At 46.2% G+C, this 13,339-nt stretch overlaps 1 pseudogene across 1 annotated transcript; it reads right to left on the bottom strand.

The window, feature by feature from the left end:
• Nucleotides 1-9,039: 9,039 nt before the first annotated feature.
• Rpl35al2 (ribosomal protein L35A like 2) lies at nt 9,040-9,502 on the bottom strand (annotated as a pseudogene). Its single transcript, XR_015623389.1, has one exon. The product of XR_015623389.1 is annotated as a ribosomal protein L35A like 2 (transcript).
• Nucleotides 9,503-13,339: the final 3,837 nt, after the last annotated feature.

Here is a 13,339-nt window from a genome sequence, read left to right as displayed (position 1 = left end):
GTAGCTTTGGCAGTCCTGGAACTCACTGTACACCACGCTGGCCTCAAACTCACAGAGATCCGCCTGCCTCTGCCTTGCCTCCCAAGTATGGGACTAAAGGCATGTGCCACCACCGCCCAGCCAGGTTTGCATTCACATTTGAGTGTAAAGACTAGAGGTCAACAACATCAGGTGTCATTCCCCAGACGCCATCTGCTGTGCTGTTGTTCCACAGTGTAGACCGGCATGGCCTCCAACTCACAGGGTTCTTTTGCCTTTGCTCTTTGAATGCTGAAAATAAACTTACACAACCTGTGTCTTTCTTAGACGTTAAAATGCAAGTGTCTATTTTGTTGTTGTTGTTGAGGGGGGAGTTTGTTTGTTTGTTTTGAGACAAGGTCTCGTTTTGTAGCCTAGGCTAACCCGAACCTCATGGCAATCCTCCTGCCTCAGACACCTGAGGGCTGAGATTACAGGTGTGAGCCACCATATTCAGCTTTTTAAGGGGTAGAGGGTTCCGAGACAGGATCTGTGCAGCCTGGCTGTCCTGGAACTCTCTCCCTAAACCAGGCTGGCGTTGAACTCAGAGATCTGCCTACCTCTGCCTCCCAAGTGCTGGGATTAAAGTGTGCGCCACCACTGTCTGGCTCATACCAAGCTTCTTATTCTATTTGAAGATTTTGGCTGGGGATTTAGCTCAGTGGTAGAGCGCTTACCTAGGAAGCGCAAGGCCCTGGGTTCGGTCCCCAGCTCCGAAAAAAAAGAACCAAAAAAAAAAAAAAAAAGAAGATTTTGTTTTTATTTTGGTTGTAATAATGCTTGCTTTTAATCCTAGTACTCAGCAGGAAGAAGTATGTGCTTGTGTGGTGTGTGTGTGTGTGTGGTGTGTGTGGTGTGTGTGTGTGGTGTGTGTATGTGGTGTGCATGTGTGTGTTAATGTGGTGTGTGTGTATGTGTGTGTGTGGTGTGTGTGTGGTGTGTGTGTGTGGTGTGTGTGTGTGTTTATGTGGTGTGTGTGGAGTGTGTGTGGTGTGTATGTGGTGTGTGTGTGTGGTGTGTGTGTATGTGTGTGTGTGGTGTGTGTGTGGTGTGTGTGTGTGGTGTGCGTGTGTGTTTATGTGGTGTGTGTGGAGTGTGTGTGGTGTGTATGTGGTGTGTGTGTGTGGTGTGCGTGTGTGTGTATGTGTGGTGTGTGTCTGGTGTGTATGTGGTGTGTGGTGTGTGTGGTGTATGTATGTGTGTTGTATGTGTTGTGTGTGTGTTGTGTGTGTGTTGTGTGTGTTGTATGTTGTGTGTGTGGTGTGTGTGGTGTGTGTGTGTGTGTATGTGTTGTGTGGTGTGTGTGGTGTGTGTGTGTGTGTGTGTGTGTGTATGTGTCTGTTTATGTGCACACTAATCTACTAGCTTGACTTTACTTACATTAGTGGAAGCTACAGAGTTCAACAGTGGCCATCTACACACTGCAGACCCAGAGGACTCTGTAGCTGCTGCACAGCACAAGAAGCTGGGAGCCTCAGAATGAGAGAGAATGGTGACTCTGTCCCGGGTTCACGGACGGCCTGGGTTTTCCATGGGAGGCACTGCTGTGAGTCCATGTGGCAGTAGAAGCACTCGATGCAGAAGATGGAGGCCATGCTTGCTGGCTGGCATTCTCCTCTTCGGCTTCTGTGTCATGAGTCCCTGGCCTACTGGACAGCACTGCCCACATTCGGTGAGCCTTTCTCCACAGTTACCGCCCCATATTTCAGTCCTCTCCAGACATGTCCTCACAGACACACCCAGAGAGCACTTTTGCAATTCCCTAGGCATCTCAACCCAGTCAAAGTAACAATCAAACTTAACCATCACAAGCTCGCCGTTTGAGAACCAGGCTCCCAACATTTTTCCTTGGGTTATACTTAATCTCCAAGTACAGAGAAGAAGATCATCTGAGGCAGAGGCAGTTCGAGGAAGTACGCCATCCTAGAGCACATAGCAAAGGAAGGCCCTGTTAGCACTGCTCACACGCCCACCCTTAGATGGCTCAGCCTCTGTTTTCCTGACTTATTATTCTTCATAGTACAAACAGGGCAGCTGATCCTCCCAAATTTATCCTTCGCTCTTTCACATCTTGTCCACGCACTGAGTGTTGAGGAGTCTGTTTCTGCTAATTCTGGATGAGAGAATGGTGACAAAGAACTCCACCACGTCCAGCTTGGCAAACCATTGAGTTTAGTTGAGATTGATTATAAGAGCTTGAGTGAAAAATAACTTAGAACAGAGACAACGTAAGGGCCTCCACGCCATAACAGGACAGTCTCCTCTCTGACAGCGATTGTTAGTGGATCATATATCCTACAGACAGGGGTGCGTACCCTCCCCACCACCTTTCGAAATCTAACTGAGTAGCACCAATCTTGTGAGACTCTTGTGCAAGTAACTACAACTCCTGTGGTTCAAGATGGAAAGAGTGATCCTGTGAAGTCAGATGCTGGTAAGGCCAGTGAATTCCGTGACCATAAAAGCCCACCGCTCTTCCCCTCAGACTGTAAAATAAGTTCCTTAAAAACGACGTTGTTTGAAATATCATGACAGGGGGCACGTAGTTCCATAAGTCCATGCTTTTTGGCTAAGGGATGCTGCTTCTATGATGGAAATGGTCCTGTGTAGTCAACTCCCTGCTGAGGTAATGAAACCACATCAGAGTTCAGGCTTTGGCCTCTGCTGCTGACAAATTACTCACTCAATACCAGTCATAGCCAAGTCTGCCTTTCTGAGGAGAAATCTGTCTTACTTTTCTATTTACTTTTCTAATCCACTAACCAAGGCAACTGATAAAAGAAAATGTGTAATCTGGGGCTTCATGTTGCAGAAGGATTAGAGACCATAACCATCATGACAGAGAACACGACAGAAGGCAAGCATGGACCTGGGGCAGTACCTGAGACCTTATACTCTTATCCACAGCAGGGAGGCAGAGGAAGTTAACTGGGAAATGTGGGCTTTTGAACCCCCCCCAGGCCCCACGCCCCCACTGAGGCCACACCTCTTCATCTCCCCACACAATTCCACCAATTGTGAGCCAAGTATTCAACTACATTAATCTATGGAGGCCATCTTCACTTTAACCACTACAAAGTGCATATTGCTAAGCCTTGAAAAACTTAATTCCTGCCACCATGACCACTTTGTTCATGAGCCCATTAGGCAGTGACTAGGATGGCTGGGGGTGGGTGAGGGTAACTGCTCTCCACAGAACAGGACAACTTATGTGCTTCATTAAAGGCTGGTTTTGTCGAGCTCACTTTTTGGCGAGCTTACACGAAAACACGAATGAGTATCTGAAGTGGAAACTTAAGGGTTCTTTGGAAAGTCAGTTGGGTGGTGTTTTGCTGGGGCAAACAAGTGAAGGAAAGTTTAGCTGAAGTGGACACAGGGGAAAGGCTAAGGTAGACTTGTGAAGGAATGTTTAGCTGAAGCAGTCAGGGGTGAAAAGAAGTTCTGCTAAAGCAAGCACAAGAAAGGACACACGATGAAGAATTCTTTGCTAACAACACGCATGTATTAGTTCGCTTTACATTGTGTAGTTGAGCTGCATTCGTTAGGACTTCATAGAGAGAAACACCCAAAAATCTTCTGGTGGTGTGCTGAGGCTTCCTGCCACTTCCTCAGACTAAGGCTGATTGTCAGAGTGACGTCAGCTGAGACAGGCTCACGGCCTGAGGCAAGATGTTTGGAGGGTATAAATAGGACTTGACAGCCTGAACTACGCTTGTGGGTCTGATGTCTTTGTTGATCTTTGCTTCCCTGAAAGAGGCACAGCTGAGAGCTTCTACTGGTGTACTTCTGTCCCTCTGGGTCCCCACTGTTGACTGGAGCCGAGGCTGAGGCCTGGCTGTCTCTGCTAGGTCCTATCACTGCTATTGCTTACCTGACTCTAACAAACTGGACTGCGGTGTATCCGTGAAGTGTTTTGGAGTGGATCGAGCTGCCGCTGCAGACCTGGAAACTGAACCGCTGATTTCCAGGCAACACAGACGGGAGTTGCTCCAAAGAACCTTTCCAAACAAGTCCACTTCCCCATATCCTTTTTCTCCCAGTACCTCTGGTGGGTGGTGGGATAAAAGGGAGGTTAAAGCATTTAAGAGCCATCATTAAAAATAGGCTTTGAAAAAATTAAAGTTACAAATATCTTCATGTCTTCTCCCCACTTGGAGAGGGCTATCCCTGTGCTGTCACCGGTTTTCCCTAAGTCCCTGACCATCCACCCAAGTCATCGGCCACATGTAATAAATCTGTATACTTACACATCAGGCCATTTTTTTCCTTCTAAGTACAATGTACGACCAGATGCGCTGCCCAAAGTTCTGCCCGCTATGAGGATTTCCCTCACACTGTCCTTTAGGGATGTTCCAGAGATGAGCTCTAATGCTGGGATTGTTAACTTCCCAGTAGTGCTCACCTACATGCACAACCACCACAAATCAGTCACTAGCCTTCTCCCTCTGTCAGCTGATCAGGGCACGCTCCTTACGGCATCAATGCAGGAGTAAGAACTGTGAATAACTCACTGGAGGGGATGGGGATTTAGCTCAAGGCCCTGGGTTCGGTCCCCAGCTCCGAAAAAAAGAACCAGAAAAAAAAAAAAAAAGAAAGAAACTCACTGGAGCCTCAGGCCTTTCTTAGGCCTTTCTTGGGCCCACTATGCACACACACACACACACACACACACACACACACACACACACACACGCTTTTTTTTTATTTTTTTTTCCCGGAGCTGGGGACCGAACCCAGGGCCTTGCGCTTGCTAGGCAAGCGCTCTACCACTGAGCTAAATCCCCAACCCACACACACACACTTTTGATGATGGCTTGCTGCTGCACATGTCTAACATGATTTTGTGGATCAGATAACAGCCAGTTCATGGTGAGCATCTTTGGTCACATGGTAACTTAATGGCCCATGGTTAAGCATTCAGTTTGCACTAAGGGCCCAATAACTGGCCAAGAGCTCTCTTCCAAAGGGAAAGTAGTTATCTTCAGGAAATGGCAGAGTTTTACTCAAACATTGCAAGGGGGAACCAATGAGAAGAGTCACAGCAGATAGAGGTGCAAGGGGGCAGCCTGATATCTTGTGGTCCCCAAATCTTACAAGCTGGCGGGAGAGTCTACCCTCAAGGGTTGTCCTTTGACCTCCACACACGTTAGGGCCCAAGAGCACCTGCGCTCACACACAGCAAAATAATGAGGAGATTTCAAAACTCGCAACATTCTTACAAGTTGCCTAGTATGCGGGCAGGAGTGACATACCCAAGTGAGGAATCTGCTGCCTCGAAAATTCAAATAGACCAACTAACCGTTGTGCTGCTCTCTTGCTTAAAGGGCCAGATGCAAGAAACTCTCAGCAGACACGACATCACCGGACTTCTAGGCACTTCACTGAGAGAGGGGAGCCTTGAAACGTAGCTGGATTTATTTCCCACCACAAGTACTCTACCTAAAAGTCTGGAGTGGTTGCTGGCTGGCTCGTGTGGTAGCATGATGACATCGGTATAATGGCCCAGAGCAATAATTTGTGGGAGAGAAAAGTGCTCAAGATTCCTGAAAGTCTCATTAACACACAGAGATCCCTGCGTCTCTGGGGTTGGTCAGTGAAGGTATATTCTTGACATTGGCCAGCTGTGAGCAGACCACCTCTGGTACGCCTTATAGACACATATGTAAAAAAAAAAAAAATGTCATTTGCCAGATCAGTGCCTGCATACCAAGTTAATCAACTCAGGCAAGGAAACCACATCTGGTACAGTAGTTGAAATTGGGGTCATCGCCTGGTTAAGCTCACAATATCGAGTAACATTCTCCAAGATCTGCACAGTCCAAGATAGGAACGTAAAGGATTAAAGCTTTAATCCTGAATGGTAGTACTGATCATTCCGATCCTACCAGACACACAATACTGTCTAGGCTTCCACTTGACTCTTCTGCCGAAAACAGCCTCTCACGCCGCCATAGGTTAGATAGTAAATAAAGGAATGTTGCCACATGTTAAGTATGGCTCTTCTCATACGCACTCTGGGACTGAGGAAATAACCGCAGGATGAGGTCACAGTCCTCCGGACACACTGAGTTTTGATGACCTGACCTCTGAAGGTCTCTAATTATGAGGGCTACAGTGCTGCTCAGATTACCCCTCAGTAGCTATCAATTTAGAGCTGGTGTTCAGTAGGCCCCCAAAAGTTTCTTTTTCCTTGGCCAGGAGCCATCAAGGAGAAGCGAAAAACTTGCAGAAGAGTAGTTCTGACGCTTTGATCTGATAACTCCCTATTGGTTTTTGACCTATCAATAAAGATGCCAGTAGCCAATGGCTGGGCAAAAAGAAAGAGGCGGGACTTCCAGGTTCCCAGAGGCTAAGAGAGAGTTGAGGGAAAGAAGAGATGGAGATACATGGGGTAGAAGAGACGGAACAGACTCAGAGCTGTAGGGGAGACCCAAAATGTAGGCAGAAAAGGAAAGCGGCCCACAGAAGGACAGTCCGAACATGGCTTGGCCGCTGAAGCAGCAAGCTGATGTAGGAACCTCAGGAACAGTTCATGGGTGAGTTTCTCTCACTGACGGTGTTAATGACAAGTTGAGCTCAACAAGGCTCTGTATAGGCGAACCAATACGTGAGTAAAGAATAGTGAGGCGGAGCAAACCAATGCTTAGTGCTCCTCTCCCACTGTCTGTGGGGTCGTATTTATACTCCTCTGTGGTGGGTCCTTTCACGTGTCTGCTATATCCAAAAATCCTTTCACCTGTGTGCCCCAGCAAAACATCATTTGGCATACCTGACTAGAAGTTTCCACATCATGCTCTGTCAGACGAACGAGGAAGTCTGCTTCACCAATCCTCTAAGCTTCTCTTGTTCCAGTCAACCTGAAAATGAAAAATAACCCTCACAGTGACACATGGCTATAAGCCCAGCATTTGGGAAATGGGGGCAGAAGGATTTTGAGTTTAAGGTCAGCCTGGACCAAATTAGCCGATTCAAATAATTTTTTCTTCTTCTTTTTTTTCGGAGCTGGACCGAACCCAGGGCCTTGCGCTTGCTAGGCAAGCGCTCTACCACTGAGCTAAATCTCCAACCCCTCAATTTTTTAATTCATTTGTGTGTGTGTGTGTTGTATGTTTGTTTGTGTGCACACGTATACACATATGTGCATGTGTAGGCCAGAGGTAGTCATTACATGTCTTCCTCAATTGTTTCACCTTATTTTTTTTTGTATTATTCTTAATTACACATGTGTCTACATGGGGGTATGTCCATATATAGGAACATATATATACATATATATATATACATATGAATATATATATATATCCTCTGCCTCCCAAGTGCTGAGATTAAAGTTGGACACCACTATGCCCAGCCAAAAGATTATTTTATTTTAAATTATGCATATGCGAGCCAGGCACATAATCCCAGCATTCAGAAGGAGGAGGCAGCCAGATCTCTGAGTTTAAGGCCAACCTGGTCTACAGAGAGTTCTAGGTCAGTCAGGGCACACAGAGAAACCCTGTCTCATAAAACCAAATAAATAAATTAGGCGTATGTCGGCGTGGGTGTGTGTGTGCAAATTGTAGGCGCCCTCAGAGACCAGAGATGTTGGATTACCTTGGAGCTACAGGCCAATGATGCTCCCAGTGTGGGTGCCGAGAACTGAACTCTGATCTTTTTTTTTTTTTCTTTTTTTCAGAGCTGGGGACCGAACCTAGGACCTTGTGCTTGCTAGGCAAGTGCTCTACCACTGAGCTAAATCCCCAACCCCCTGAACTCTGATCTTAACTGCTGATCTATCTCCCCAGCCCCTCCACCTTAGTTTTTAAAAACAGGATCTCTCAGAGAGCCTGGAGCTCAGTGAGTCATCTAGATTGGCTGGTTGACAAGCCCCAGAGAGCTTTCTGTCTCTTGCAATGAGATTACAGGTACTCAACTATGCCTGACTTTTCTGTGGCCCTGGTAATTGAACTCGGATCCACTTGTTTACACAGCAGGCATTTTATCTTCTGAGCTATCGCCTCATCCCCTCAACCAGTTGTTTGTGTAGAGGTGTGTGAGTGCAAGCACGCACAATCATAGCACTCGTGTGGAGGTCAAAGGACAATTTTGAGCTATCCACCCGGATGAGGCTGGGTGTCTTGGTTTGTCACAGCACAGCATATAGTCCAGGCTGCCTGGCCCATGAGTTTCTGGCTTATTTTTCTGTCCAAACCCTTCTTGTTACAGTAGAGGTCCTGATATTGCAGGTGCTACACACGTACCACCACATCTACCTTGACATAAATATGAGCTGTAGGATGGAGCTCAGATCGTCATGCTTGGGTGCAGACTCTCTTACACTGAGTCATCTACTCAGCTTAACCAATTTCTTTTCTTCTTTTCTTCTAATTCTGCTACTAATTCTGCTTCTTCTAATTCTTCTAGTTCTTCTACTTCTTCTAATTCTAATTCTTCTACTTATTCTAACTCTTCTAATTCTTCTCCTACTAATTCTTCTTCCAATCCTTCTTCCAACTCTTCTTCTTCTTCCTCTTCCTCTTCCTCTTCCTCTTCCCCTTCCCCTTCCCCTTCCCCTCCTCCTCCTCCTCCTCCTCCTGCTTCTGCTTCTGCTTCTGCTTCTTCTCCTGCTTCTTCTTCTTCCTCCTCCTCCTCCTCCTCCTCCTCTCCTCCTCCTCCTCCTCCTCCTTCTTCTTCTGCTTCTTCTGCTTCTGCTTCTTCTTCTTCTTCTTCTTCTGCTTCTTCTTCTTCTTCTTCTTCTTCTTCTTCTTCTTCTTCTTCTTCTCCTTCTTCTCCTTCTTCTCCTTCTTCTCCTTCTCCTTCTCCTCCTCCTCCTCCTCCTCCTTCTTCTGCTTCTGCTTCTGCTTCTTCTTCTCCTGCTTCTTCTTCTTCCTCCTCTCCTCCTCCTCCTCCTCCTTCTTCTTCTGCTTCTGCTTCTTCTTCTTCTTCTTCCTCTGCTTCTTCTAATTCTTCTAATTCTTCTTCTGCTTCTTCTTCTTCTCCCGCTTCTGCTGCTGCTTCTTATTCTTCTTATTCTTCTTCTTTTTTTTTTTTTTTTTACAAATCTACTTTTATTTATTTACTCTCCATTAGTTGAAATCCGGGATGGGTACAGCATCACACGGATTCTGTGTCCAATGGCCTTTGCAGGAAGGTTGCTTCGGAATTTGGCACGAACCATGCCACTGTTTCCATGGGCCCGAGTTACTTTTCCCCAGATCACTCTGGTTTTGTTTGGTTTGCCTCCAGGAGTCACTGTATTGTTTTTTGCTTTGTACACATAAGCACACCTCTTGCCTAAGTAGAACTCAGTTTCATCTCGGGCATAAACACCTTCAATTTTAAGAAGAGCCGTGTGCTCTCTTTGGTTCCGGAGGCCTCGCTTGTAGCCAGCAAAAATGGCCTTGCACCACAGCCTTCCAGACATACTTGTTTTTTTAGAAGTCCTGTTCCCAGCAGGCCCTAGAAATCTGCCCTCAAAGTTCAGCAGCAGAAACTCCCCCTCACCTCTATTATTCTTATTCTTATTCTTATTCTTCTAATTCTTCTTCTGCTTCTTCTTCTTCTCCTGCTCCTGCTGCTTCCGATCCTCCTCCTCCTCACAAAAGGACACACTTGTGCATAGTGGCCTATACCTGTAATCCATAGGCAAGAATAGCATAGCAAGTTCCAGGTCAGTCAGGGTTCCCTAAGCAAGACTGTGTTTCAGGAAAAAAGAAAGATACAATAAATGATTGTATGAAATTTTCCTCACATAACACAGTACCATGTAAAATTAAAATAACAGTTTACCTCATATAAAAACCTTAAAAATTAAAATATGGGGAAAAAGAAACAAAACTGGGTATGATAGCTCATACCTGGAATCTTAACACTCATAAGCTGAAACAGGAGAATCACTCTGAGTTCGAAGCCAGCCTGGGCCACATAGCAAGTGTTTAGTTGGTTGGTTGGTTTGGTTTGGGATTTTTTTTATTGTTGTGTTTATTTCAATTTATTTATTTATTTATTTAGTGAGTTAGTTAGTTTTTCAAGACTGTGTAGCCCTGGCTGTTCTGGAACTCATTCTGTAAACCAGGCTGACCTCAAACTCACAGAGATCTGCCTGCCTCCGCCTCTGGCCTGCTGGGATTAAAGGTGTGTGCCACCATTTGTCAGGCTGGTTTTTAGTGTTTATTTTGTCTTGTTTCTCAGCTATAATTGTCCTTTTAAGAATACAAATGGTGGGGGTTGGGGATTTAGCTCAGTGGTAGAGCACTTGCCTAGCAAGCGCAAGGCCCTGGGTTCGGTCCCTAGCTCCGAAAAAAAGAAAACAAACAAACAAACAAACAAACAAACAAACCAGATACTTTTATCACTGGGGACATGAGGCCGTGCGGGCAGTGTGCTGGGCACCCTCAAAGCTATAACATGCAGCAGACATTTGTATACAGTAGGCTGTGTTGTACCCCCATAAACATCTATCACAGATCGAAGACACTGAGAAAATGAGGAAGGTTTCCTGAAGTTGTATGTGAGGTGGAAGGTAAGAGCACACAGGTACACACAAACACAGGAATAAATAAGCGGTCATTTAAAAAGAACTAGTGGGGGTTGGGGATTTAGCTCAGTGGTAGAGCGCTTGCCTAGGAAGCGCAAGGCCCTGGGTTCGGTCCCCAGCTCCGAAAAAAAAAAAAAAAAAAAAAAAAAGAACTAAAAAGAACTAGTGAAGGTGGCTTGGTGGCTAGAAGTACTTGTTCTGCAAGCCCAACGACATGAGTTCAAGACCTGTAGCCCATGGTGGAGTGGAAGTCAAGAACTGACTCCCACAAGTTGTCCTCTGACCTCTGTATGTGCCCCAAGGGTACCTATGTGTACCTGCACTTGCACACACACTAGTAGACAGAGTTCAAAACAACCTGGCCATTTCAGTAAGACAAAGACTTAAAGCTCTAGGGCTGGGGGGCTGGGGATTTAGCTCAGTGGTAGAGCGCTTACCTAGGAAGCGCAAGGCCCTGGGTTCGGTCCCCAGCTCCGAAAAAAAAGAACCAAAAAAAAAAAAAAAAAAAAAAAGCTAGGGCTGGAGAGATTGTTCATTGGTTAAAAACATCGGTTGCTCCTCCAGAGGATCTGAGTTCAATTACCAGAACTCAAATGGTAGGTAGTTCATGATCTGTGAAACACTGGTTCCCGGGGATCTGCTGCCCTCTTCTGGCCACTGCCGGCACTGCACACATGTGGTGCACAGGCAAAACACACCTCTTATTTTAAGAGGTCATCATGACTAAGTTGTATTCATCCCAGAGATATAAGATTGGTTTCAAAATGCAAATCAGTATATGTAACGCATCCTATAAGTATTTGCTGGGACAGATGGGGACTGGAGAGATGGCTCAGTGGTTAAGAGCACTCTGACTGCTCTTCCTAGGGGTCCTGAGTTCAATTCCCAGCAACCACATGGTGGCTCACAACCATCTGCAATGGGATCTGATGCCCTCTTATGGCGTGTCTGAAGACAGCTACAGTATATAATATATATAATATAATATGCATAAAATCTTAAAACCAAACCAAACAAAAAAAATTAAAAACTACTAGAGCAAAATATATAGAACTTCAAGGGCCAGGCAGAGGCCAGGCCAGTTGTGGTGACGCAGGCCTTGATCTCAGCTCTGGGAAGCTAGAGGCAGGAGGAACTCTGAGTTCCAGGCTGTTTTTGTCTACACAGTGAGCTGGACACTAGCCAGTGGTACATGGACACTGTCTCAAAAAAAAAAAAAAAAAAAGGGAAAGGCACAAGCACAGGCGGAAACTTCCAGAGTGGCCTTCCAGCAACACAGGAGCTAGATCGCCCGAAGAATGACAAGGGACACACGGTCCAAACTCAAAAGCTTCAGCAGAGCAAAGGAAACAGCCACCAAGATGAGCAGACGGCCCCCAGACCAGGGAAAACTTCTGCCGACCACATGTCAGCAGTCAGTATCTAGCTAGGAACAAAAAACACCTACCTTGAGTGTACAAAAAACTGCAAAACTTTAAACACAAAACTGCCCACCAGAAAATGGGTTACTAAACAGTTCCAGAAGAAATACGAGAAGAGGCCGATAAATGTCTTCACTGATCAGCACGGCGTGCTGACCTGCTGTTTCTGACCTGGGCCAGTTCGCCCCTCCTTAGACAACTCCATGGTCACCATGTTGATGCTGAACTTAGTGTTGGTACCCAATCAACATGGCCCGCTATAGTCCACACTTCCTGGGCTCAGTATGATCCCTCTGCCTCAGCCTCCCCTGTAGCTGGGGCAATGGGCAATCACCACCAAGCCAATAAATACCAATAAAGAGTTTTAGGGGGGTTGGGGATTTAGCTCAGTGGTAGAGCGCTTGCCTAGCAAGTGCAAGGCCCTGGGTTCAGTCCCCAGGTCTGGGAAAAAAAAAAGTTTTAGGAGCCATCAACATCCTTTGCCATGAGGAAAATGCAAATAACCCTGCTTTGGGATTCCACCTTACTGCAATCAAAGTGGCTGTCAAGACAGGAACGCTGCTGGAGAGATGGTTCAGTGGTTATGAGTGCTTATTGCTCTGCAGAGGACCCAGGTTCGAGTCCCAGCGCCCACACAGTGACTCACACCTGTCTGTACCTCTGGTTCCAGGGTATCTGATTCCTCTGCTGACGCCTAAGGCTCAAACACACACGTGGTGCCCATATACTCGCACACATGTACATATACATTTTTTTTAAACAAGATCTCTCCATAGCCCTGGGTGTCCTGGAATTCACTATGTAGGCCCCCATTATGCCTGGCTTTAAAATTAAATATTAAAAAATAAATAATAGGGTTGGGGATTTAGCTCAGTGGTAGAGCACTTGCCTAGGAAGCGCAAGGCCCTGGGTTCGGTCCCCAGCTCTGAAAAAAAAAAAGAACAGAACAAAAAATAAATAATAAAGTTTGTAAGGTGGAGAGATGGCTTGGTGGTTAAGAGCACTGGCTGATCTTCCAGAGGACCCGGGTTAGAGTTCTAGAGCCCACATGGCAGCTCACAGCTGTAACTCCAGCTCCTGGTGACCTGACCCCTGCTCTGGCCTGAGAGCACCAGGACGCACAAGGGGCATGGACTTAAAAGTAGGCAAAACACATAAAAGCCAAAACAAAACAATGAGAAAAAGAGAGAGGCTGGAGAGATGGCCCAGCAGTTAAGAGTGCTTGTTGCTCTTGCAAGAGGATCAGAGATAGGTTCCTAACAGCCATACGGTGTCTTACAGCCACCTGTAACTCCAGCTCCAGGAGCCGATTCCCTCTTCTAGCCTCGAAGATTTCACAATCATGAGGATTGGAGTTCAGATCTCAGCACCTGTGCAACAA

The sequence above is a fragment of the Rattus norvegicus genome, chromosome 6 (genome assembly GCF_021556685.1).
Source record: "Rattus norvegicus strain SHRSP/BbbUtx chromosome 6, alternate assembly SHRSP_T2T, whole genome shotgun sequence".
NCBI lineage: Eukaryota > Metazoa > Chordata > Mammalia > Rodentia > Muridae > Rattus > Rattus norvegicus.
This window is presented reverse-complemented; position numbering and strand designations above follow the sequence as displayed.